The sequence below is a fragment of the Lampetra fluviatilis genome, chromosome 43, assembly GCF_964198595.1.
Source record: "Lampetra fluviatilis chromosome 43, kcLamFluv1.1, whole genome shotgun sequence".
In the NCBI taxonomy this organism is placed as follows: Eukaryota; Metazoa; Chordata; class Hyperoartia; order Petromyzontiformes; family Petromyzontidae; genus Lampetra; species Lampetra fluviatilis.
The window spans coordinates 1,620,386-1,645,363 of record NC_136317.1 but is presented as its reverse complement, the minus strand read 5'-3'; the positions used below and the strand labels follow the sequence as shown (position 1 = coordinate 1,645,363).

At 51.6% G+C, this 24,978-nt stretch overlaps 1 protein-coding gene across 1 annotated transcript in view; it reads left to right on the top strand.

Moving 5' to 3' along the window:
• Positions 1-24,978, top strand: part of LOC144946988 (ephrin-B2a-like) — a 164,948-nt gene that overhangs the window by 22,927 nt on the left and 117,043 nt on the right. The gene's annotated exons all lie outside the window — the stretch shown is intronic.

Here is a 24,978-nt window from a genome sequence, read left to right as displayed (position 1 = left end):
ACTGCGAACGCGCCGAAAAGCCTTCACCGACTTATGACAGAGGCCGGCACTGTGTACCGCCCGATGCAATAATATTTATAACGTAACGGTAACAAAGTTGAGACGCGTGGACAGGCGCCAGCGGGGGATTTTTTTTTAACCGTGGGACAAGAAGGGCTTCTTTGGAACACACATTTTTTTTTACAAAAATATTTATACGGAGTTGTGCAGCGAATGTCCTCTGTTGCACCGTTCCAATGCAATTTAAGGATCGGCCTACGACACTTCATTACAAAACTCCGTTTCCCCCATTATTAATGGGTTTTTTTTTGCCTTCAGTCCATCCGTGGCTTTGCTCGAGGCAGACTGTGGTTTTTATAACAGATCCCCGGATCAGGCAGATGGATATGAAGATAAACGCATGGGGGGGGGGGGTGATTTTGAGCCGGCCCTGCCTTTACTCTCTGGGCCAGGGAAACAATAATGCCTGTCCTCTGAACCGGCAATCCAAACAGAAGGCGGTAATTCCCGTGACTAACTCGCCGTGCACACCCCAACTTTGGTTGTCTGTGCGAATGAGCAAGCGCACAAATGCATGACGGAGGGTTTTGAATAAACATTTTAGCGCCGTTCTCTTTTTACCACGGGCTTTAGCTAGGCCCTAATGTACAGTATTTCCAGATGTACAGGATGCAAGTAAAACGTATAATCTGCAATAAAAGGTAATTGTATCTTTATCTACAGGATGTCCATAAATATATATTGTATTTTGTTAAAGAATTATAATTAGATGGCACATTGAGCTGGGATAATAAAACTATACGCACGCACGCACTTGTTTCTTAACAGTTGCTGAGCACAGAGGCTCAAAAGGCCCACAACATCAATTGGTCAGCAACAAACCGCAGCATCAAAGTTAAACTGATCACGTTGGAGCAAGATTATAAGGGGCTTGGGATAAGAGATGATAATGATGATGGCAGGAGGAGGGAATCGCAAAGTTGAAGAAGTGTGAGGGTGGAGGAAGCATACAGAGAAACGTTGTGACCTGCAGTGTGATGAGTGTGTGGGTGAGTGGGGTGGGTGGATGAATGGGTGTGTGGGTGAGAGTGAGCGAGTGGGTGGGTGGGTGGCTGGGTGAGTGAGTGTGTCGTGTAGTGGTGAGCACGCTGCGTTACGAACCCAGCGGCTAACCGAGTTCAATTCCCGCAAACGGCCAACACCAAGTGGCGAGTATCTGAACCGGTCCTGCGCTTCTCCTAAGTCAACTCAGCCTGAAATGAGTACCTCGTGTGGTGTGTAAACATCGCCACTGGGGAGACAAAGGCGGTTAGGCATGGTTCTGGCCGCCCACCCCCTCGTGCGCTCGCTAACAGCACTTGCCCCAAACAGTCTGTTAAGGCTTTTCCTTTGTTGTGATAGGCGGTGCGGTCATTGAACGCTGTGGATGAGACGAGGCAGTCGGTGCCTGGCGGACCGAATTCTCAACATGGCCGTAGGAATCGATGAGTGAAGTTGATGGGAACATTGGCCACTGCGGTAGAGACAGCAGAGCAATGCGGAGGCAACTCGGTCGTGTAATGATCGCATCATATGGAGTCTCATCCCTTTAAACCACCTCATGCTGAGCATGACGTTGGCAACACGCGTCGTGTCGAGATTTGAGTCCCAGGTGTAGCAAACGTCTCCAGCTGTCACCGTTCCACAAGCTTCTCCGTTACGGGCTCACGAAAATCACTCCACTCACAACTTTAAGTGGAAAAAAACCGACTCAAAGTGTGTCGGGAATATTTTGCCAACATTTCAACCACACGGTTCAAACTTCTGTCGAGCCATACTAGTTTAGTAATGAACAATGCCGTTATGGACATCCTGGATTATGAATATATTGGCATTTTAAAAATAATTATGATTGAACAAGCGCGCGCATCTATGCTAGCCCGCACTGACCAGTGCGGTGAAGTATGGTCAAATAACCCCAACGACCCGCACTGTGTACTGGGGAGGTCCTCATCTCGCGGTGGATTCACAAAGGGCTGTAATGTACAATATATATCTTTATAAAGGCAAAGCTCCCCCGTGTAGCCTTAACAGACTTGGGTCACGTGCTGTTAGCGAGCACCTACGAAGGCCGGCACGGCACACGAGGCGGTGGGTGTCCAGCACGATGCGCGGCCCTCTTCGTCTCCCCAGTGGCGACGTTTACACACCGCACCAGGTACTCATTTGAGGCCGAATCGAGCCTAGGTGAGGCCTAGGACCGGTTTTGATATTAGTCCACCGATATTGGCCGTCCGCTGGAATCGATTTCTGGCCGTCGGGGTTTGCAGTGCAGCGCTCTCGCCGCGATGCCCGACAAACGCCGACGCGTACGTGGCCGTGTGTGTTTACTTGCACACGTCCCCTTCCTCGGCGATAGTCAGCAAAGCTCCGCTTGACTGAAACCGGGGCTGATAAGAACACGAGGCATAATCCGCACGTCGCGTGCGATGGATTCGTTCACCCAGAGTACAAGCAAACATCGTCGTCGTCGTCATCGTCGGACCAGCTTCCACCGTTTGACCCAAATGGCGTGTGCGCGGTCAGGGTGGCGATAAGAAAAATCCCCGTGCTTATGCCGATGTCCCAAAAAAATAATGCAAATCTTTATTACTGTTTCAGCATTACTTCACTTTTAGAAAACTCTCATGGACAACAAATGGTTGTCGAAAACGTAGCAGGGAGGAGGGGGGGGCGAATTGAGAGAGAGGGAGAGAGGGAGACGACTGAAATTATTTGAAAAGTGCGGAGAGCAATCGGAGAGCAATCGCTCCCCACCGTCGGGTCAGATCGGGCAGCAGGTAACGATGCCAATCCTCCGCTGTACCCTCCACCACCCGACAGAGCCACTCAAAGCAGGCTGTCACGCCATGGTGCAACTGTGCCGATTGATTTGGCTTTTAATCAACACCGGAATGTTGAAAAGCAGGAAAACCTCTTGACATGTTTTAAAGCCCTCGTTTATTAATTTTCATAATGGCCATGTAAAATTGGCTGTAGTCGGAGCCCCGTCACACCTGTTGACGATGTATGTGTAAGTGTGTGTGGATATGGAAAAGGGAGTCTGAGGGAGCGGTGGTGTAGCGGTGAGCGGTGGTGTAGCGGTTAGCGCTACGCTGCGCTACAAACCCGGCAACCCGAGTTCGATTCCCGCTAACGGCCACCACCAGTGATGATTACCTGAACCGGTCATGGGTCTCCCTTAGGTCAACTCGGCCTCAAATGAGTACTTGGTGTGGTGTGCAAACATCGCCACTGGGGAGACAATGGCGGTCGGGCCTGGTGCTGGCCACCCACCCTCTCATGTACCGTGCCGGCCTTCATAGGTGCCGCTTGCTAACAGCACTTGCTCCGCGAAGGAATCTGTATATACAAAAATACTAAATTCTACAGTACATGAAGCCACACTGCCCACTGATTGCCCCACAATGCAACGCATTTCCCGGACGAGCAACAGCAGCACCGAGAGCAGCTGCGGCAGCAGCAGCAGCGCCAGCAGCCATCCACGTTGCTACCCTGGCAGCAATTGACCGGCAGCTGTCTCGCCGCGCCGCTGCACTGCGATCAGCCGCCGCGTTCGAATCGCCATTGGCAAGCAAAAGAAGCAGAAGAGGAATTTAAATCCCCAATGCCTCCGCTGCAGTGGTAGAAATGTAACGTTCTCATGGCAGGGTACGGTGTGTCACAGGAGTACGATCAAACCGTCCCGACGACATTCGGCAGTGGTCTGACCAAGGGCTCTAGATGATTATTTTAGTTATAGAACGGACCTGCCCAGGAAATATTGAATGTTGGGCCAACAGTTCGAACTCGGGTTGCTGGGATCGTAGCGAAGCACGCTAACCACCGTGCCACCGCTCTCCGCTGCTGGATATTACACGCACATGATGCGTACGTACACACAAATACAAGGATAAACCAAAAATTGCCCAGAGAAAAAGCCACATGACCACAGGGAGAACATCCAAATTCCAAATATACAGCAGGCGTCAGTGTCGGGGATCGAACCCACGACCTCCTGTATACCAGACGAGGTAGTTAACGTCTCACCATCGTGGCGTCCCTGTTAGCGAGCACCTATTGAGGCTGGAACAACACACGAGAGCGGGTGGTGTGGCCGGGAAAACCCACGTGCGGCTGCTTTCGTGTCTCCAATGCGGATGAATCTCACACGAAACCTGGTACACATTTAAAGCAGAGCTAACCCAGGAACCCAAGATGGGTGTAGATAACAGCTGTCACTCACGTCATCCATGGTCAGGAATCGACTTCAGGCCACTCGGTTTGTCTTGCAGCGTGCTCACCACTGCGTGACCACAATCCCCGCGCACACAAAGAGAGACAAAGATCCCCCGTGTAGCCTTTAACAGACTGTTGGGGCAAGTGCTGTTAGCGAGCACCTACGAAGGCCGGAAAGGCACACGAGGGGGTGGGTGGTCAGAACCACGCCCGGCCGCCTTTGTCTCCCTAGTGGCACCAGGTACTCCTTTGAGGCTAAGTTTACCTAGGGGGAAGCCCATGACTGGTTCAGACAATCGTCACTGGTGTTGACCATGAGCGGGTATCGAACTCGGGACGCTGGTTTCGTAGCGCAGCGTAGCGCTAACCGCTACACCACCGCTCCCCACGCACGCACACATTGGTCCAGGATGAAGAACAGCAAAGTCCTTAGCGTTGCGTCCGTTTAAATTCTGGTCGGCGTAATATGTTTCTTTTAGGGCGGCTTGATTTCTTTTTTTGGGGAGACTTCCACCGTTTGTCTCCCTCGGCACACAAACGGTGGAAGTGGGGAGCGATACGCGGAGCGGCGGTGCTTCCTCTCGCTCTCGGATAACGTGTCGTTTGTCTCGGTCCGGCTCTGCCCCGTGAACCCCCCCGTAATCTTACACGCACAAAAAAACCCACACTCACACACACACACTCGCACACACACTCACAGACACAAAAATACATACACACAAACAAAAAACAAAGGTCACCCATATAGCCTTAACAGACTGTAGGGTCAAGTGCTGTTAGCGAGCACCTACACACAAAACAATTCTCTAAATTCACACACACACACACAAACACACACACACAAACACACACACACAAACACACACAAACCCACACTCACACACTCGCACACACACTCACACACACAAAAGCACATACACACAAACACACACACTCACACACACAAACACACACACTCACAGACACAGACACAAACACACACACACAAACCCACACTCACACACCGATGACGGGCCGTCGGAGAAAGGAAAAAGCAAAGAGGAGGACAAAGAAAACAAGGAGGAAACATTATCAACGCCTTTTTAGAGAATTCCTGAAGCTGTCAAAGCTGCAGCCTCTGAATAAATACCGAGGCTGCTATCTATATTATAGGCTTAGCGCGACTCTGACTTGCCAGGCAGATCTGCATTGTGGGTGAGGCCTGAAGGCTGCTTGTAGGGGGGGGGGGTGCATCTGCTTCAGAGGTGTCTGGTTTCTGTGTCGGATCTAAACGGGGATTAGGCGGTTGCTCAGTCTTGCCTCCGAGGTTCGGGCGGCTTGGAGGAGTTCGGGGCTTTGGATGAGAGCCGTCGTGTTGGGGTGGCTCTGGCGGGTGGGTTGGATGGGTTGGTGGGTGGGTTGGTGGGTGGGTCGGTGGGTGGGTGGATGGGTTGGTCGGTGGGTGGGTGGATGGGTCGGTCGGTGGATGGGTGGATGGGTCGGTTGGTGGATGGGTGGATGGGTCGGTGGGTGGGTGTGAATGGGTTGGTGGGTGGGTTGGTGGGTGGGTCGGTCGGTGGATGAGTGGGTGGGTCGGTCGGTGGATGGGTGGATGGGTCGGTCGTTGGATGGGTGGATGGGTCGGTCGGTGGATGGGTGAGATGGGTCGGTGGGTGGGTGTGAATGGGTCGGTGGGTGGGTGTGGATGGGTCGGTGGGTGGGTGTGGATGGGTCGGTGGGTGGGTGTGGATGGGTCGGTGGGTGGGTGTGGATGGGTCGGTGGGTGGGTGTGGATGGGTCGGTGGATGGGTCGGTGGATGGGTCGGTGGATGGGTCGGTCGCTGGGTGGGTGGATGGGTTGGTGGGTGGGTGGATGGGTTGGAGGAGTTTGGGCCGTGAGGGGGTCAGGTTGGATGAGAGTGCCGTGGAGCTGGGTGGCGTGCTGCGTGAACAACGAGTATGGGGTGGGGCTGTTGGGAGTCAGGCCCAGCAAAGCCCGGGTTAAATTCGTGCTAAACGTGCAAAAATGATGGGGTTTTGGCCGTCTTTATTGGCTCCACCGACAATACAAATTGTCACCAAATCCTGGGGTCTTTGTGCCGTGCGTGGCCGAGATGGGGAAATTGCTTCCGAGCGGCGTTGTGAACGAGGGCGCAGCGTCCGCTTTGTGTGCTCGCCGCCTCATCGCCTCCGCCCTTTGAGTTGGTCAAAACGTCGCGAGTCCACAGATCTGAACCGGGGTCCCCCGGGGCCACATTCCGTGAGTCACGAACCCGTTCCGAACCCGGCGGCCCGGGTTCGGAGCGGGGTTTGCCACGAGTCACCGTGATACCGCCTCCACCCATAGGTAAAAACTAACAATAATGATCATCGCGCTGGGTATCGGAGTGGTGGCGCAGTGGTTAGCGCACTCGGATATGTAAGTTCGATTCCTGATCACGGCTAGCGTCAGTTGAGGCGTGCAATATCCGAACTGGTACGGGCTTCCGCGCCATTTTACCGGCCCGCATCAACCAGCACGGTGAAGTATGGTCAAACGGCCTCCTGTGACCGACACGGCAAGTTGGAGTCCTTTTTCAGCCAGCAGTGGATTGACAAGAAGGCTGGAAATTAACATAAATGACGAACGCACATTTCACAGCACGCAAAAAAAAAATCCTGGAATTTTACGATGACAGAATGAAAAATGGGAAAAAAGGAAATCAATTAATGAGCTACATCAAGGAGACAATTTATTAAGCGATCATGTTGCGCGAATTGGCCATCTTCAAGCATTGATGATGGTCAGTCTGACAGAATTCTAATGGCATCCGTTGGCTCAGTGTTGGCATAACTATTAATTCGTACTTCTTTCAAAGGGTGAAGCTTTCTGCAATTTATGAAAACTAATTTCTGACGTCCCAATGGGGCCCACGGGATCTGTAACTTTTTAGCCTCCCGCGGAGAGAGATTTCAGCGCATTTTTGCGTTTTAATTTTGACATTCAATGTTTAACGAAAGAAAAGGTTTCACCGCTGCAGTCCAAAACACTATGCATAAACACAATGCAAACAAATGAAATCACATGGGAAAGTTTCTGCGTAGTGAAATGCTTTACCTTCACATTAGTCACCCAATTAGTGCGACACATGTTGGAGAAGTCTCGAGATGTGATGTCGTGTTTCGAGTGTTTGTCCGAATATCCCACGTGCTTTTGCACAGACGTGCTTAACCAGTGAAACGTACAATAAAAATAATCATATTTTTGTAAAACAAACAACAAACAACCGCATAACCTTTTAATATCTCTTGGTTGTTTGGTTTACCCTTGGTGGCTGCGTAACCCGCGTGTACCTTGGAATTATACACAAAGGCTTCCCATGCAAAAGATGTAAATTAAACATTTTAAACATTAACTTTTCACGCAATGTAATACAAACTAAGGAGTTCTTCTTTTTCGCTAGCCGGTTAAATATTTTTCGCGCGATCTCCAAACGTCGGACGAAACATTTCTCGTGCAAGCGGTTATTCGGGGGCCCAACGTTGGCCCAACGTTGGTCCAACAACGTCCCACGCTCTACCGGGCAGGCTGCGTGTGACAAAGGAGGTGCGGGGGCCTCCTAAAACAAAAAAAACGCAATCCGCTGCGAGTCGCTGCACATCGCCGAGGAGTCTGGTCTCTGGCCTCGCACTCGGCGTAGCTCCGCACGCCCGGCTGCGAGATGTGAAAAGTGCACCGTTAATGATTTTTCAAAAACCACAACACCCTCGACGAGGGGGAAGGCTGCTGTTAGCCAGGGAGGTGAGGAGCCATTTCCCCCAAAGTCTTGTTTGGTTTCCTTTCTTCCCATTTCACTTTACCCCCCCCGCCCGCCTGCCAGCCCCCTCCCCACACCCCCCCCCCTCTCCAAAAAAAATGCGCCGCACGTACCCCGCGCACGTAAGATATTTATTTATTTTCCAAATTTCTTTTCCACTTTTTTTCGCGGGAGCCCTGGCTGTTCCCTGCTGTTTGTTTTTCTATTCCTGGTCTTGGTCGTTATAAGCTAAACTATCTTTCCCAGAGCCCCCCAAGGATCGAGTCTGCAGTTCCACAATGGACAGCACCGCAGGGTCTCCATTCTCCCGGCAACTAAAAAAAAATGCTGACGGCTCCATACGTCCCCCCGGCGCATGTATACATTATTCTTGTTAAACAGCTCCCTTTGTGCCACCCCTGACTTAGGGGGCAGGCCGTTTCAACGATAAATGAAAGCACTTTTAACTTTGCCCGCCATTAAAATCGCAACCGCGACGGCGATTTGCTCGCAAGTCGTCAGTAAAAAAAGCGCAATTTAAGATTCTCGGTTTTGGCTGCGGCGGTTCGAATCCTGTGACTACTGGAATACTACAAATTGAAATCCCTTTGTCAATCTGCTACTGGCTGAGAGAGTCTCCACACTCGCTCTGCCAGACATGGGGTTTGTTTTACCAGACAACTGTGGTGGTCCACGCTGGTCGGTACAGAGAGAGACACCCTGCATCAGTTCAGATGCCACTCTTACTGACGTTACCCACGGCTGGGAATCAAACCTAGGTCACCCCGGGTTCATAGTGCAGGGTGGCTAGCCTCTGTGCCGCTGGTGCAATTTAGTCACAAATTCCAAGTTTTTTCTTGTTTGTGGTTTCGGCAAACTTCCTCCCGGGAATTGCCCCGCTCTGTTGAAATATAAAAAAATAATCCAGCAACTGCGCAAATGTGATTTATAACGCCGCTCTGCATAGACTGTTGCAACGCACACACACAGCGCTCTGCGAGTGAGCACCTATTAATGCTGGCACGGCACCATCAACAGGGTTTCTTTCTCCACTGAGCCGCATTTGTCTTCCGGACGTTAACGCGGTATATACAACTCGTGGAGGGCCTTGCAATGCTTAACCACTGGTCAAATATTCTCGTCACCACGGGGGTGGGTGGGGGGGTAACGCATTTCGATTCTTAAACGCCAGATACATATTTATTCGTTGTTATTGTGCTGATTATGACCATCTACCCAGGACAGCCTCGCTGAGTTCCACTTCTCCGCTTTCAGGAGGGTCCTGCCAAGTGCTCGCAGGAGAGACGATGATTGCTCCGCGTGTGATTTCAATTTGGAGCATGAACATAGATTGAATTGCTTGCAAAAGAATGCGTGTTTTACGATTCGGATATTACACGTTGTATATAATGGGTTACTTTTAAAGGCATTTTGCCGTTATTAAAGGGCCCCAAGGAATCGACCAGGACAAGGCTGTTTCCATTTATTAGTTGTGATGTGCTATGAAGAAGCGCCATCGCCATACACATGACCTGTAATACTGTGTATATGTCGTCCTTTCAAGGCCACAGAGTTAATTTCATACGTAGGCTTTCAGGACCTGTGCTATGATCCGCAATTAGTTTCCTGGGTCGAACACTCGGTCTAACCACACAACAAACAATAACGGATCGAGGCCGTGTCGCTCACAGACGTTAAGAACGCGTCGATTTTTTTGTTGCGTTTTTTTTACGCCGAAAATTTGTCGATTGAGATTTCTCGCCTGAGCCGTCGACTCCCCTAAATGACGATCCGCAACCCCCCCCTCCCTTCCGACGCCACCACCGCCACCACCGCCACCACCGCCCCAGCCGCCGTAGTAATTTCCCTCGCGTGCGTCTCGTGAAATGGCACCATTATCTTCATCCCCGGGCACGTGCGAGTCTCGCCAGCGGTGGGGCCCCTTGCCACACCGTAGTTGCGGATCCTCCGCCACCCCCGCCGCTATGGTGCGGTTCATTTGGCATGGTATGGTTTGTTTGGTACGGTGAGGTTTGTTCGATCCGGCCCTGCCACTTGGACATCGCGAGCACTGAGGGTTGTCACCCGTTCCGGTTTCCCCAGGATCGCTCTCTTATCAGTGACGAATATCTGAACCGGTCCAGGGTCCTCCCCTAGATCGACTCCTTTTTCAATGAGTATCTTGGTGCGGTGTGTATACACGTCATCGCTGGGGAGACAAAGGTGGCTAGGCGTGGTGTTGGCCATCCACTCCCCTCGTGTGCCATGCCAATCTTCGTAGGATGCTTGCTAACAGCACTTGCCCCAACAGTCTGTTCAGGCTTTACATGGGATTTTGTCATGAGGTGGATGTGTGGGTTGGTAGGTTAGTGAGTGGGTGGGTGGATGAGTGAGTGGGAGGTTAAGTGAATGGGTGGTGGGTGTTGCTGGTTTTCTGAGGATCGTGAGATACCGGCTATCCAGAGAAATCCGCAAGACAACAGTTGTGTAATCTTTAAGAATAATACACCACTCGGGTCGATGATTTCACGTATTTTTAAATCCTTTATATTAAGTTCGCTTGCTTGCGCGCTTACGACCGTGCAAATCTTTCGGTCGTTTTTTAACCCACTTCCCGTGATCCAATCGAGCTGACATTTTGCACACAGACTCGTTGTGCGTGACAATTTATTTTCGTGAAAATTTTTTCCAAAATTTTCCACTTTTTAGGATTTTTTTTCATATTTAATTTAAAATACCAATGTGATAAAAATGAAACTCTTACTCAAGAAAACCAGAAATGAATAATAAAATAAAACCGATGCCACGCATATAAAGGATTTACTGGTTATTTTTTTTGTACTCATCCCATCAGCCAGTCACACGTGGTTTTCTGCGAGTGCAGGATTTCAGCAGCATAGGTTCAATGCGAGCAAATTGGACAGATTTCGACATTATTTGGCTCATCGGCACAGTCGGGCTCGCGTGAAGCAATGCTGGTGAACAGCCAGATGTTGATGGGCAAGGCGGCACCCTGTGTTATGCCTTTAATTGTGATTCTCTCTGGTATTCTGCGATATTCCTCTTCCTGTGACAAGTCCGGTTTCATTTTTTTTTCCATATCTAGGGGTTGGTAGCCCGAGTGAGCGAGCGAGTGTCATACGCCCGCAGCATCGTGCCGCCGATCGGACGAAAGGGCACGGAAATGAAATAAAAATGCGGCCGCGGCGGCGGATCCGGTAAAAATGCGGGGAATCCAGTTCTGAAAGCGTGAGAGAAAAGATCACGGCGCGCCTCCCTCCTCCTCCTCCTCCTCGGTCATGGTCGTCGTTGCATGTCAGCGCGCTCGACGTGACTACGAGCTGACAAGCCCTCATGTCCAAAGAAGCTCTGCTATTTTCGTCACTCTCACCTAATGGAGCGATTTGCGGCTGGAGTCTGCTGCTGCTGCCGCCGCCACCGCTGCTGCTGCTGTTCCCAACGCTGGTGCTTCCTGCTGCTACCAACGCTGGTGCTTCCTGCTGCTACTACCGCTGCCGCTGCTGCATGGCAGCGGTGGCTGCCGTGGGGCTGGCACGGGGAGTGCCACGTCACGCACTCCGAGCGGTTCGCGTTCACGGCTCACCACCCCCCACTTCCACCGACACACATTTCTCAAAAAAAATGTTTTTCTGGAGATTTTACTGTGTGTGTGTATATAACTATCTACATATCCCAGCTGTGCTGTTGTCAGTCATGGCATGAGGTAAAGAAATGTCACACGGATGAGCTGGGTCAGTTAAACATTGGCTCGTGCCGGGGTAGCGGCCCCTGTAAGGTGACGTCCCCACATCCATTCGTCGAGCCTCCTTCAGTAGGCCTCGCTCGGCCAACACGAGGCCCTCACGGTCCGCAAAGAGCCCCATTCTGAGAATCCAGAAAGTATTACATTGCCTGGGAATGCCTCGCCGAGTCTCAAAGACTCTTTTGGAGGCTTGAGACAGTTCTTACCGATTACTCTCGGGGTGTTTGGCCAATTTAAAATGGTTTGCCTCGCGCAGGAGGTAAGGGGGAGAAACCCCAACCATGGGGGGGACAGCGCTCGGATGTCCGCGAAGACAGTTTCACAATCCCGCTTTCTGTACTGCCATCTCTTGGCCACCCCGCGGCCCGGCGGGTTGGGGAGTTTGCCGACGCTGTGTGAGAGAATCCGCCGTGAGTTATCCGATAAGCTCGCACGGTTCCTCTTCCTCAGAGTTAAAAGAACCGTGTACATTTACGTACATTCTATACATCTGTGGTTATATATATACCCCGATAAACAAAAAACACCTATTGATGTTCCTAAACGGTAAAAACACGTTTAAATATACAAGCACAAGATGGGAATTGTTATTGGCGCACGTTTCTTGTTTTTCATCGCGCCTTTTGCTTCCATATTCTTCATATTATTCACACACGTAGGAAACCTTCGGCCTAACCCCTCAATTTAATTACAAGCCGTTTCCTGTGCATTCCGATCCTAATGGCTCGCCTCTCCGATAACAAATCAAGCTCCCCGTCCGCGCACGATAATCCACTGTCCACTAATGCAATAAAACCGCCCGATGGCCTCGCCCCGTGGAAATGACCTCAATTTACAAAAACGCTTCCCTCCCTTACGTCTGCTGAGCGCCCACCGTGGCCCCCGGCGACACTGAGCGGTGGCGCGCCGCTTTTCACCGTTGCCCACGGCGGTGGCGCAGCGGATAACGTGAACCGCGTTGAAACTTCTGGACCCGAGTTCGATTCCCGCTCGTGGCCAACATCCGCCAGCAAGTATCTGAACTGGTCCCTGGGAACTAGTGTTTTGCCAGCTGACGTGGACAGTCGAGGATATGGCATTTGTGATCTGGCGCCGGTACCGTGTTGAACCTCATTACATTAGACCTGGGACTCCCCCCTAGGTCAATTCGGCCTCAAATGAGTATATTGTGTAGTGTGTAAACATCAACACCGGGGAGACAAAGTCAGCTGGGCGTGGTGCTGGCTACATCACCCTCTCCGTCTGCTGTGCCGGCCTTCATGGGTGCTCGCTAACAGCACTTTCCCCCTACAATCTGTACGGCTATATGGGGGAGGTTCCTTGTCTTTCTTGAGCCAAGGAGACAGACTTTGTGATGGCTCCACCATGTGCGGGACATTTGAGACCTGATGTCTTGTTCTTGCAATGATTTCATTCCAGGCATTTGACTTCTCTGTGTGCCTGCGCTCCGAAACTGTGTTTACAAAAATAAAAAAGCACCCACAATGCACCTGATTCTGTGAAATCTCAGAAGCTGAGCAGGGTTTATACCTGGTGGACAGGGCTTGTATTGGCGACCGCCATGTACGACGGTGCAGGTGTTAGTTTACCACGTGGGCTTTTGCAACCAATATCCATAATACAGGTTTTTTTGGGGTTAGATCGTTTAAAAAAATGTATGCGATCTAACCCAAAAACAATGTTTTTATGACGCAGGTGTTGTTTTTATTGTTTGTATTGTTTATACAAACAACATCAGTCGTGTTTTTGCATTGTTTGTTTTTGCAACTTTCTGACCTTCCCCCCCCAACTGGACATCTGTGAAATAGAGCTTTGCAGCTCATCTAATTTCTCCAGTATAAATAAAGATTCTGATTCCGAGAAATGCTCATTACATCGCAGTCCAAACTGATGCTTCTAATTCCCAGAGATGGAATGTATGCACGTTAAGTAAAATAAAAAACGCACACACAAATGTCATGACGTTGTTTTGTGCGCGGTCACTGCTCAAATAATCGACTCTGCCGCTGCACCTTGAGAACTTGAGCTTTTGTCGTCATTGCCGGCATCCACACGGCCTGGCGCTGTGGACGCTGCTAACGACTGCCAAAACCCAGCGGTACCAAACCCACGATTTTAAGCAATGCCAGCTCAGTGCTCTGATCCCTCCCTGATTTCCGATCTCACCGCCTCGACGGTTTATTTTTAAAAGCACTCGGGCATCGGAGGCACGTGCAGCAGTTGCGGCAAATATGCTCGAGAAAAAAAAAATCCACTTTTCAAACCCCATCTGGTCTCCTTGCAAGCGAGAGCTTTTCTGATTTTCCCGAACCGCCACGCAGAGCCAATTGTACGACTGCATTTCATCAGCGGCGCCCCTAAACGCTTTAAATTAGACGCGAACCCTCGCGCGAATTGCCGTCATGCCCGGGCCGTTGAAATTCGCGGCGGAGGGTGGAGGTGGTGGGGGGGGGGGAGCTGCCAGCTGTGGGCTGCGGCTAATGTCAGGTGGGGGCAACGCTTCAGCGCTCACCGGCAAAGCAGCCGCCCAAGCACCACCACCAGGTCCGTGCACGTGAGCTGGCAAAGGGGGCACGTGTGTCTGCCCCAGAGAGCGGTGGCGGGGCGGGGGGCTTGCTGTTTACGGGCAAATGCGCCGATTGATATGATGACAGTGTAACACGCAGTGGGCTTTCTCAACGAATATTATCCATGATGGAGGTTTTTTTTGGGGGGAGATTTGATAGCGTAAATATCAACGTGGTGTCGTTGAACCCGCCAACGCCCGACGCAGCCGATTAGTGAGGTTCGTCATGTAAACAAAACGTGCCAATTCGTTACTATTACAGCACACCGGTGTGTTGGGGAGTAAACCCACAACATTTCCAATTCGAGTACGATGTTTAACCAGTAACTACGACCAGCCTCAGGCGACAGACAGAGTTGTCGAGAAATTGCGATCTAACCCCAAAAAACCCCTCTATGGATATAACTGCACGCGTGGCTTCCATATGCACGTAGGTATGCATGTTGAACTTCTTTTGCGCCGTACGTAGCAAACCCTGCTAATCGGAGGTGCGGCGGGAGGGACAACAAACTAAACATCGTAGACGATGGCAATGGAGACGCGAGGAGCGTGAGAGCGGATTTGCAGGTGAATGTCTGGCAGGGTTGAGTGCGGAGATGTACCATGGCCAATTCACCCACTCGCTCACCCACTCGATCGCCCACACTTACCTACTCCTCTGCTCATCTACCCATTCATTGATTTGCTCATTCACTCATCGCTAACTCACTTACCCATTCATTGACTCACTCGCTCATCACTCACTTGTCCACCCACCTATTCACCCACTCACAAAACTATAAGCAATTCATCAACTCACTCACCCACACTAAGCGATCGACCCCACCCACCCCTTGCTTAATTATTTTCTCACCCACCCACCCAACCAACCCACCTACTTGCTCACCCCAACTCGTTGCATGCACTCACTCGCCCACTCACTCACTCACTCACCCACTTGCTCACCCGACCACCCGGTGGCTCACCCGTGCCCCCGCGCCGCGTCTGCCCACGCGCCCAGCGGTGGCGGCGTGGCGGAGCGAGCGCCGCGGTTCCCATGCCCTCTCCGCGCCCCGTCACAAACGCGCGTTTCACGGTCGCCCCGTCGCCAATTTAGCAGCACATCCTCTCCTCCTCCTCTCCGGAGAGGGGAGCCGGGGGTGTGGGGGGTGTGGGGGGTGTGCGGGGGTTTGCGGGGTGGGGGGTGTGGGGGGGGTGTGTGGGGGGGGGGGTGAAACAACGATGCTGGGTGGAGGGGTCCGTGGGAGGTTGCTGGTTGGTGTGGTTGACGATGCCACTGATGGCGCTGGTGAGGTTGCTGCTGCTCCTGCCAATGAATGTTAGTCACGGTGGTGCAGTGGTTAGCCCAAGTACGATTCCTGCTCACAGCCTATTTGAACAAGATCCTGGGCCCATCCTCGAGGTCATCTCAACCTTAAATGCATACCTGGTGCATTGCGTAAACATCAGCATTGGTGTTGACCACACCACCATCTCGTGCGCCATACCGGCTTTCATAGGTGCTCGCTAACAGCACTTGGCCCCAGAGCCCAGCTTCGGGGCGAGCGCTCTCCGGGAGAATCTTCGTCTCGTGGTGGTCGTGGTTCTGGTTGCTCGGCTCTGCGTGTTTCTCAGAGTCGGCGAGAAGAATGGCTCCGTTTTGCACTGCGTCCATCTCGCAGCACAGCCGGGGGGGGGGGGGGCTTGCGCTGCGTTTTGCCGGTCACGGAGAGAAACCGATCCTCGGAATATTTAATCCAGAGTCGATGGCACAATGGCTTCCATTGTGTGGGGCGCATTAGCAATGAGCTTACAGGTAGCTGATTTGCAAGGTGTTCCCTAGGGACGTCCTCCGCACCCCCCCCCCCGCTGCTGTTGCTGCCGACAATAGCTACATTATTATTTGTGCTGTCACTGCAGACGCTGCTCTTGCTGTCTTCGAGTTTTGCGGTCGTTAAGAGATTTTGCGGCTGAAAGCGATGATGGTGGTGATGATGATGGTGGTGGTGGTGCCATTGCAGATTTGCGTTGCTGCTGCTTGCGGTTTGCTGCTTTATCAAGTAACTGATGATCACGATTAAATGAAATCTGCGTGCGGCCACACGACGGTGTGACTACACGTTGTGCCAGGCGAGAGTGCTCGCAGACGCACGGAACAATACACTTTACTCAGAAATTAATTGGTCAGACTGCGCAAGGCTTTCTGGGATAAAACAAATGAATGCTTATTACACACATTTTTCAATGTCGGGGTGGGGCAAGTGGTGGTGCCATCGTTGGCATTTTGTGCTATGGGGTCGGGAGGTTCAATTCCAGTCACTATGGGTATCATCGCTGGCGAGTGATATCTGAACCTGCGGACTAACCAAGTGTGGTGAAGTATGGTCAAACAAACTCTATGACTGACATGGCAAAGTGGGGAGGGGGAGGGGAGTGGGGGGGGGGGCTTCATCCAACGATAGATTGACAAAGAGCTGCAAATAAGTATTTGTAATTATTTATTTGAGCTGCTCAAGATAAAGTAAGCATTCCATGAAATGCACTTCAGCGGGGGCGGCGTTAGCTTGACAATACATTTACGCATTTCGTTACGGTGGAATGTGACCCAACACGGGAATTTGTGTAGCACCGTGACAAAAGACTCGTCCTGCGCTGCAGCACAACTCAACACGATCCGTCGGAGGGCAACTTCATCCGCTGACGTGACAACCGTAGCCAGCTCCCGCAGATTTCTACCGGCCCTTCGGCGTGGCGCCGTCAATAATGCATCGAACGGAGCCGGTGGTGGGTGGCGATGGCGGTGGCCACACGCCGGGGCGCTTTGCAGCGGGAGACGGACGAGCTTTTGTGGGACGCAGTAACGCCGTGGCCCTCGTCGTGCCTTGTGAATCGCTAATGGACCTGCGCCCGCCCGCCCGCCCGCTAACCCACACCTGCCCGCCAAGCTCAGTCTCCAGGAGGCTTGATGGATCGAGCTCCGGGGTGTGGGAACGCAGCGCCGGCCGGGCGAGAGAGTGAAGTTGCAGATTTTTCTCTGAACCACTGATTGCCAGAGAGGACGGAGCAGATGTCGTCGTTGTTGTTGTTGTCAAGGGCAAAGGAAAAGGTGGCTGAGTGGCTCAAAGGTCAGCGCACGGAGCCGGCACCTCTGGGAATCCTGCGTTAGATTTCAGGTCTGAGCCGCCCGTGGTTTAACCCAGGTTGCCGAGTGTAGCGAGATGATGATGGTTTAGGCCCGCTTCTTCTGTGAAAAAGAGCTTCATTGGATTTCTCCAAGAAAAATAAAGATCCTTGTTCTGTTTCTTCCAGAGACACGTCCCGCACAAACCCAGTGGGTATTTCGTACGGCCAAAAGCAACTCCTAGAGATTCAGTTATGAGCGATTTAGCCATTTTAACCGGCCCAGAGTTTGCTTGCTTGCCTTGAATCAATGCTGCTGAAATGATACTCTCCCGGGATGCCCGTGCAACTGATGGGTTGTGTAGGAAATACTTTTACTTTTTCACGTTGAGAGACTGATACATGCAGGAGACGTAGTGTCTGCGAATCCATTTAGTTAATCATACTCTCTCCGTAACGACACAAATTATTCCTTTTAGCCATTCCGTTCGCCTGAGACCCAAACCACCCACTCACCGCCTTTTATATTTGGGACACCGCGACGCTAGCCACGCCACGGTGGTGAGATGTTAGTGGCCCCGTCTGGTACACAGGAGGTCGTGGGTTCGATCCCGACCCTGATGCCTCCTGTATATTTGGAGTTTGCGTGTTCTCCCCGTGGTCGCGTGGATTTTTCTCCGGGTCCTCAGATTTTTCCCTCCACATTTAGAATCAACGTCACGCGTATTTGGCTGCTGCTATCATTTGTCATAACCAGGTCGCTTCTGAAAATAAGATATACAGCTCAGTGGGGCCTTACCTGGTTAAATAAAAATTAGTTTAGTTTAGTTTTGGTGTCCTTAGCCAGAGTCGTATGCCCAAGCGCCACTTATTCTTCTCGGTCAGAACGATGTCGTTCACCCGCATACGTTTTCTAATCCGTGCGTAACCTACATTTGGTGAGGTAACCTACTTTTAAAGTACATATCTCTACGGACAGAAGCGCGTGTGTCCACTGGAGTGAAAGAAGTCTCTCCCGGGCCACCCCCTTCCCACCCACTCTCAACATGGGATGAGATCAGTCTTCAAAGTCCTAATGGGAACAGACACAATATTGAGGCTCAATACAAACCAGTTTGTTTTACTAGTGCACATTCCGGTGAACTGTTGCATGGTAAAGTAAACAAATTAAGAGGTGGAGTTTAAACACCGCTGTAGTTCCGCTATTTTTTTTAGAGAAGGAAAAATGGTGTGTGTCGGGGTGTGTGTGTGTATAGGGGTGTGTAGGGGTGGGTGTGTGTGTTTATGGGGAGCGGTAGTGTAGCGGTTAGCGTGCTGCGCTACGAACCTGCCAACCGGGGTTCGATTCCCGCTCACGGCCAACACCAGTGACGATTATCCGAACCGGTCCTGGGCCTCCCCTAGGCCGACTCAGTCTCAAATGAGTACCTGGTGCGGTGTGTCAACATCGCCACTGGTGAGACAAAGGCGGCCGGGCGTGGTGCTGGCCACCCACCCCCTCGTGTGCCGTGCCGGCATTCATAGGTGCTCGCTAATAGCATTTTCCCCAACATTCTGTTAAAGCTAGCTATACGGGGGATCTTTGTCTTTGCAGGCGTGGTCTCAATGTGTTTAAGGCCAGGATATTGAGAGTGCACACATACACACGTGTTTGTTTTATATTTTGCATGTTTCTTCTGATTACTCCCAACATCACTGCACTCGGTCGGTGTTTATGCAGTGCCGAGTCGTACCCCTAAAGTCCATTGTTACAATCGCACAGGCCTTTTTGTTGACATTTTTGAAGGACTTATTTTGCAAATTGCTTTGGCCTCCCCAATTCATCTTGATGTGTACAAATGTGTTAAACTTATATTCATGCAGGCGATGGCCAATTTAGCCTCCAGCTGTGTAGGCTTGAGCAGGGGATGGGGGGGGCATGAGCCTTTAGCGAGCACCCGTTAAGGTGGCGTACACAATGTCCCGTGGATTCAATCGTGCCCTGTGGTACGCATCACGGGGGAGAGGGGGGGGGGCAATTGGTGCATTAACCTGGCATGGGTTTACTCCAAGTTCCTCATTCTAAAATTAATACATTGTGTGCTCTCTTCCTGCTGATACGTGTGTGTGTATATATAAGAGCAGATAAATGCCCCCTGTTGTAGCAATGCAGCCTGGCAGGGCAAGTGCTGTTAGGGAGCGCCTATTAATGCCGATGTGACTCATGAGGTTCGGTTAGCGCCGCACCCAGCTGACTTTATTTCCCCAGTGGTGATAATTGCAAACTGCGCCAGGTACTTCTAAAAGGCCGAGTCGCCCTAGGAGTGGCAATGGAGCAGGGTTTAGATATTCGCTGTCACTTATTGATCGTGAGCGGGAATCGACCTTGGGTCGTTGGGTTTGTAGCACAGTGTGCTAACCCCTCTGCCACTGCTCTCCATGTACAAAGATCCCCCGTAAAGCCTTAACAGACTTTTGGGACAAGTGCTGTTAGTGAGCAGCTGTTAAGGCCAGCACGGCACACGAGGTGGGTGGTCGGCACCACGCCTGACCGCCTTTGTCTCCCTAGCGGCGATGTTTACACTTCACACAAGGTACCCCTTTGAGGCTGAGTCGACCTAGGGGAGCCCCAGGACCTGTTCAGACATTCATCACCGATTTTGGCCATGAGCGGGATTCGAACTCGGGTCGCCAGGTTCGGAGCGCAGCACCCTAACCGCTACAAAGACAAAGATGCCCCGTGTGCTGTTATGAAGACCGACACTGTGGCACACGAGGGGGTGGATGGCCAGCACCACGTACACATACATGTACATATGTGCGATACTGAATAAAAATAATCGCGAAAGCTGACGACCGTAATTTAAATACCATTATTTGTGCGGCATTGCCTGGGTAGCCAGACGTCTGACTAAGGGTTAGATCACTGCCTGGGAAGCCTTCTTACAAACCAGTGCCTCCGGGTACTGCTGCTTCCCCCCGCGTTGCACGCTTCTCTGGCGCCGTGTGAACGCACAGCGTGAATTAAACCGAACGGCAATTTGCATTTGTGTTTGACGAGGATTTGAATTTGGTGACGTCCGTGTGCGGTGAGCAAAGAGATTCGTCAACATCATTCGGCTGCACGTTTGATGTTGCGCGTTCGTTTAGGTCAATGTTTTAAACTAAGCAAAAAAAAATTGACATATGGTATGCATTGCATATATGGGTAGGTAGGGTGGCCATGGGGGAGTGGCAGCGTAGTGGTTAGTGCACGAGCGCGCTACGAATCCGGCGATCCGAGTTCGATTCCCGTGTTCGTAGCGTGGCATGCTAACCACTCACTGCATCACCGCTACCCACGCATACGCACGCACGCACGCACACGCACGCGAGTATTAATGCTTCATGCCACTTGCCTCGGTCAGAGTAGTTAATCCGGGGCCGATGTCGTCAAAGGTGAATCGGATAAATTGGGGAAGCAAACGTCACTGCGTCACAAGACTGCTGTGCCACTGCTCACAAATTGTGGGACGCTGTGCGTGTATTATATGACCTTGGCATCACACTCAACTAAAACTCGACTGAACTATTTTTATTTTACCAGGTAAGGCCCAAACTACACAGCTCTTTTTTGGCTTATCGTGTGGAAATATAGAGCAGTCAAATAACCACGACCACGGGGAGAGAAACACGCAAACTACAAATATACAACAGGCATCGTCAGGGTTGGGATCGAACCCACGACCTCCTGTGTACCAGGCGAGGTAGTTAACATCTCGCCACACTGCATGTGCCGACACTCCCGGCACTCCCCCTCCCCACCCTGTGCCACCCCTCCCCCCAACAACAACAACAACAAACACCCTCCAGTGTTTCAACTCCTTCCCCACTGTGACGCACCCCCACCCTGTGCTTGACTGGTTGAACCGGGCGCTGGTTCTGGAACTCGTGTCTCTGTGTGTGGCGCTGTCTTTAACATGTCTGTGTGTACGTACGTTGAACTTCTTTCACACCGTACGTGGCCGACCATGATAATCGGAGGTGCGGGGAAGGGCGACAGCACACGATGCCTCTCTTACAAAAGGGGCCCTCCGATAAGGATGTTGCGTGGCGGAGTAACACGTTTTTTTTAATCGTAAGCGTCCAAGCCGATCTTTTTAAAGAAGCCTCAATTTTTTTGGTGGCTTAAATGAGAGAAAACAATTATAACAATTATTACCGGACAGAATCACGCGCGCAAGTTTGAACCCACGCGCTTGCGTCCTAAGTTCTAACGCATGCGCGCCGATCGTGCCGGTACGTAGCCGGATGTTACATTTCCATTCCTATGAAAATTGCGTCGTTGAAAATACTTAGCGCCCAGATTCCCCCCGCAACCCCCAAACTGTAGCGATATGGGAATATTGGCACGGGTAAGCCATGTGGTAAGTTTCATAGTTTCTGGTTTTGTGGATTTGTAGGTTTCATGAAAGCAAGTGAAGTGTCCCCGGACGAATGAGCATTACTATTTCACAGGAATAACAAAGAGCAGCTTATCTGCTTCCCCGAAATAAATCGGAACGAAAACGGAATCTCCCCATTTTTTTTCTTCCGCCTAAACCTCTTCCGTGCACACTCGCTGCCACCGCGGGATCGCTCGCGGCCGAGTTGCACAACCGTTTTATTTGCGGCCGCCCAGTGGACCAAAGCACGGCGCTGCACGCAGCGGAGAGTCGAGAAAGAAAGGAGGACGTAGCAAAGTCCGGGAAGTCTCGGTGTGTGCGGGGACGTGTGGCATCGGTTGGAGGAAAGCCGTCGGGGTGGAGAGGAGAGGGAAATGAGGAAGCTCCGGCACAGGTTCAGGAGGAGTCGGTGTGAGTCTTCGTTGTGTAACCTTGACAAGGTGAGAGATGTAGGCTGGGCTCATTCTCGGAGGAGGTGGTGCTGTTTGGAAGGATTTTGTCAAAGAGGCCAAGAAGCAGAAAAATAGAAATGCCACTTGACAACTGGAAAGAAGGAATGGGGACCCAGGGAGTTAAATGAAGATAAAAGGTCAAGATTGGAATAGGATGGATGACCGGGCATTGGGCAGAGGGGCTACTTGAGAAGAAGGTGGACAGGATGGTGCTGGTTTTGTGTGCGCTAAATGTGCATCGATTCCCGTGGGTGTGGGATTTGTTTTTGGCGTGCGTGGAAAAAAAAGGCAGCATGCGGCACCTGTGCCGATCATGGTTTGGAATCAGCGATGGGAATTACCGCCGCCGATATTCGGCGCGGCAACATGTGTCGCCGGTGTCGTCCTTCCGCCACCCTTGAAAATACGACCACAGCACTCGGTTAGCAAACGATGGTCGCGCAAACACAACAGTAAAAATAATGACAAACTCAGCCACTCGCCGACGCAACCGTGGTGAGCGGAACATAAGGTGCAACGGGCGCACGCGTGAATGTTATGGGAGCAGTTGGCTGCCGCGCTGCATCTGTGGATTTATTTTTGCAAAGTTCTGGGGGGGGGGGGGGTGGTGGGGCTTTGTATATGTGGCGGAACCACAGCCAGCTGCTCCCCCCAGACAGCAGGACAAATTGGGCACATTCTGGCTTTGCCGTCAATGCAGCAACACGGGAAATGTCAAACAATTCAAACGCCAGTATAACACGTAGACGAGGGTTTCGCGACCAATATTTTCCATAGTCTAGGTTTCTGGGTTCGATCGAGTAAATATAAATGTGTCGTTAAACCCGCCGTCACCTGGCGAAGCTAATTAGTGAGGGTTGTCGCGTAAACGAAACATTCAAATTCGTTACTAGTACGGCACACTGGTTGTGTGTTAGAGGGTAAACCCACGACGTTTACAATCCGGGCACACGAGGGGGTGGGTGGCCAGCACCACGCCCGGCCGCCTTTGTCTCCCCAGTGGCGATCTTTACACACCACACCAGGTACTCAATTGAGGCTGAGCTGACCTAGGGGACGCCTAGGGCTGATTCAGATAATCGTCACCAGTGTTGGCCGTGAGCGGGAATCAAACTTGGGTCGCTGGGTTCATAGCGCAGTGCGCTAAGTGCTGCGCCACCGCTCCACCCCTGCGGTAGCTGCACACTTGTTTAATCCAGCACACAGCGAGGCTAGAGTTGGTGGGTCACACAAATGTTACGAAACTCCAATTCCCTGAGTGTCTAGGAGCTGCCATACCCCGGCTTGCCAGGAGAAAGCAGTACAGCAAGTGAACTTATCCCCGTCCCTTTCTGTACGGGGATAGAGTGTTGCCCCCTCGCACTCGTGGGTTGTCTCCAGGTGCTCCCGGTTTCGTCACCCTTGTGTAATAAACACGCTCGCCAAGAAGTGACTGAAAACATCTTAAATGAAGAAGAAAAAAAACCCCAATGAAAGGCCCTGTTGAAATGGAGTTCTACAGCTTGAGTGACTTTCCTGGAATAAATAAGTAAATTATTATAATGATTGCGTTTTTATCAAGACACAAAGATTTGGCGGAAAAAGGTTAAGATTTGAATTCAATTCAACGCGGACAGGAACTTCAAAACAAACTTAAACAAGCTACAGGTCAAGAGGATACGCCAGGAAGGGCTGCGGGGCATTATTTCTGGAGTTTGTTTTCCCATGGCGAGCCCCCTACATTGTCTATAATTAGCCGCATATTGAAGGTATATCATAGTCTCATTGTCTCAGCCCGTGACCAAACCTCCCCGAATTTGGCCGATCTCAGCTTTTCCGTCTCAGCCATTTGGTAGGTCAACTTTTTTGTTGTCCCCAGTGGGAAAATGTTGTCAAAGTGACCTGGTCACAAGTCTAGAGACTTTAATTGATGAGAACACGACGCAGATTTAGGATCGATCCGAGGTTTCTGTTACGGATCCTGCATTGGTTTGCTCCGCGTTGTATCTGGTAAATGGTCGAGTGACAGTTTTGACGACTTTAAAGCTCTTTCTAGCAACATTTCACGATATTTTTGGAAGCCAAATAGGGCTGAGTGTGGTTAGTGCTTTCTTTCCCGCATCTCCGATTATTAGCACGGTTGGCTACGTACGGCGCAAAAGAAGTTCAACATGCACACAGATTGCCCTGGGAAATACTTTAAACCCTGGGAGCAGCTACATTGCCCCGACCAGTCTGCAATGACCACATCACGACAGCATCTCTCTGGAAATCAAAAGAAAAACCTCCTGCATTCTGAAAAATGTTTTCTATCGGCCGAACCTGGTAAATGTTGGGGGCAGCACGCTGAACGGCCGCAATTGGGAAATAGCACGCAACCCAGCGGGCAATCGGAGACCCCGTCGGCTGCACGGCGACTCATCGGTCTCTCCGTGGGCGCGGGAGAGGACCGTGCCTCGGTGATCTTGCGGAGGAGCTCGCTCCAATTCTCCCCCCTCCTCCGCCTGCACGCTCGCACGGTTATCCTGCCCCCCCCCGCCCCGTGCCCGATGGCCGAACGTGTCTTCCCGAGCGTGCGGATGATTAGCGAGCGCCGCCCCCTCGTGTTTGTGTCCACTGTGGCTTAAATGGCACCACAGTGGCGAGATGTTGACTACCTCGCCTGGTATACAGGAGGCCGTGGGTTGGATCCTGACCCTAACGC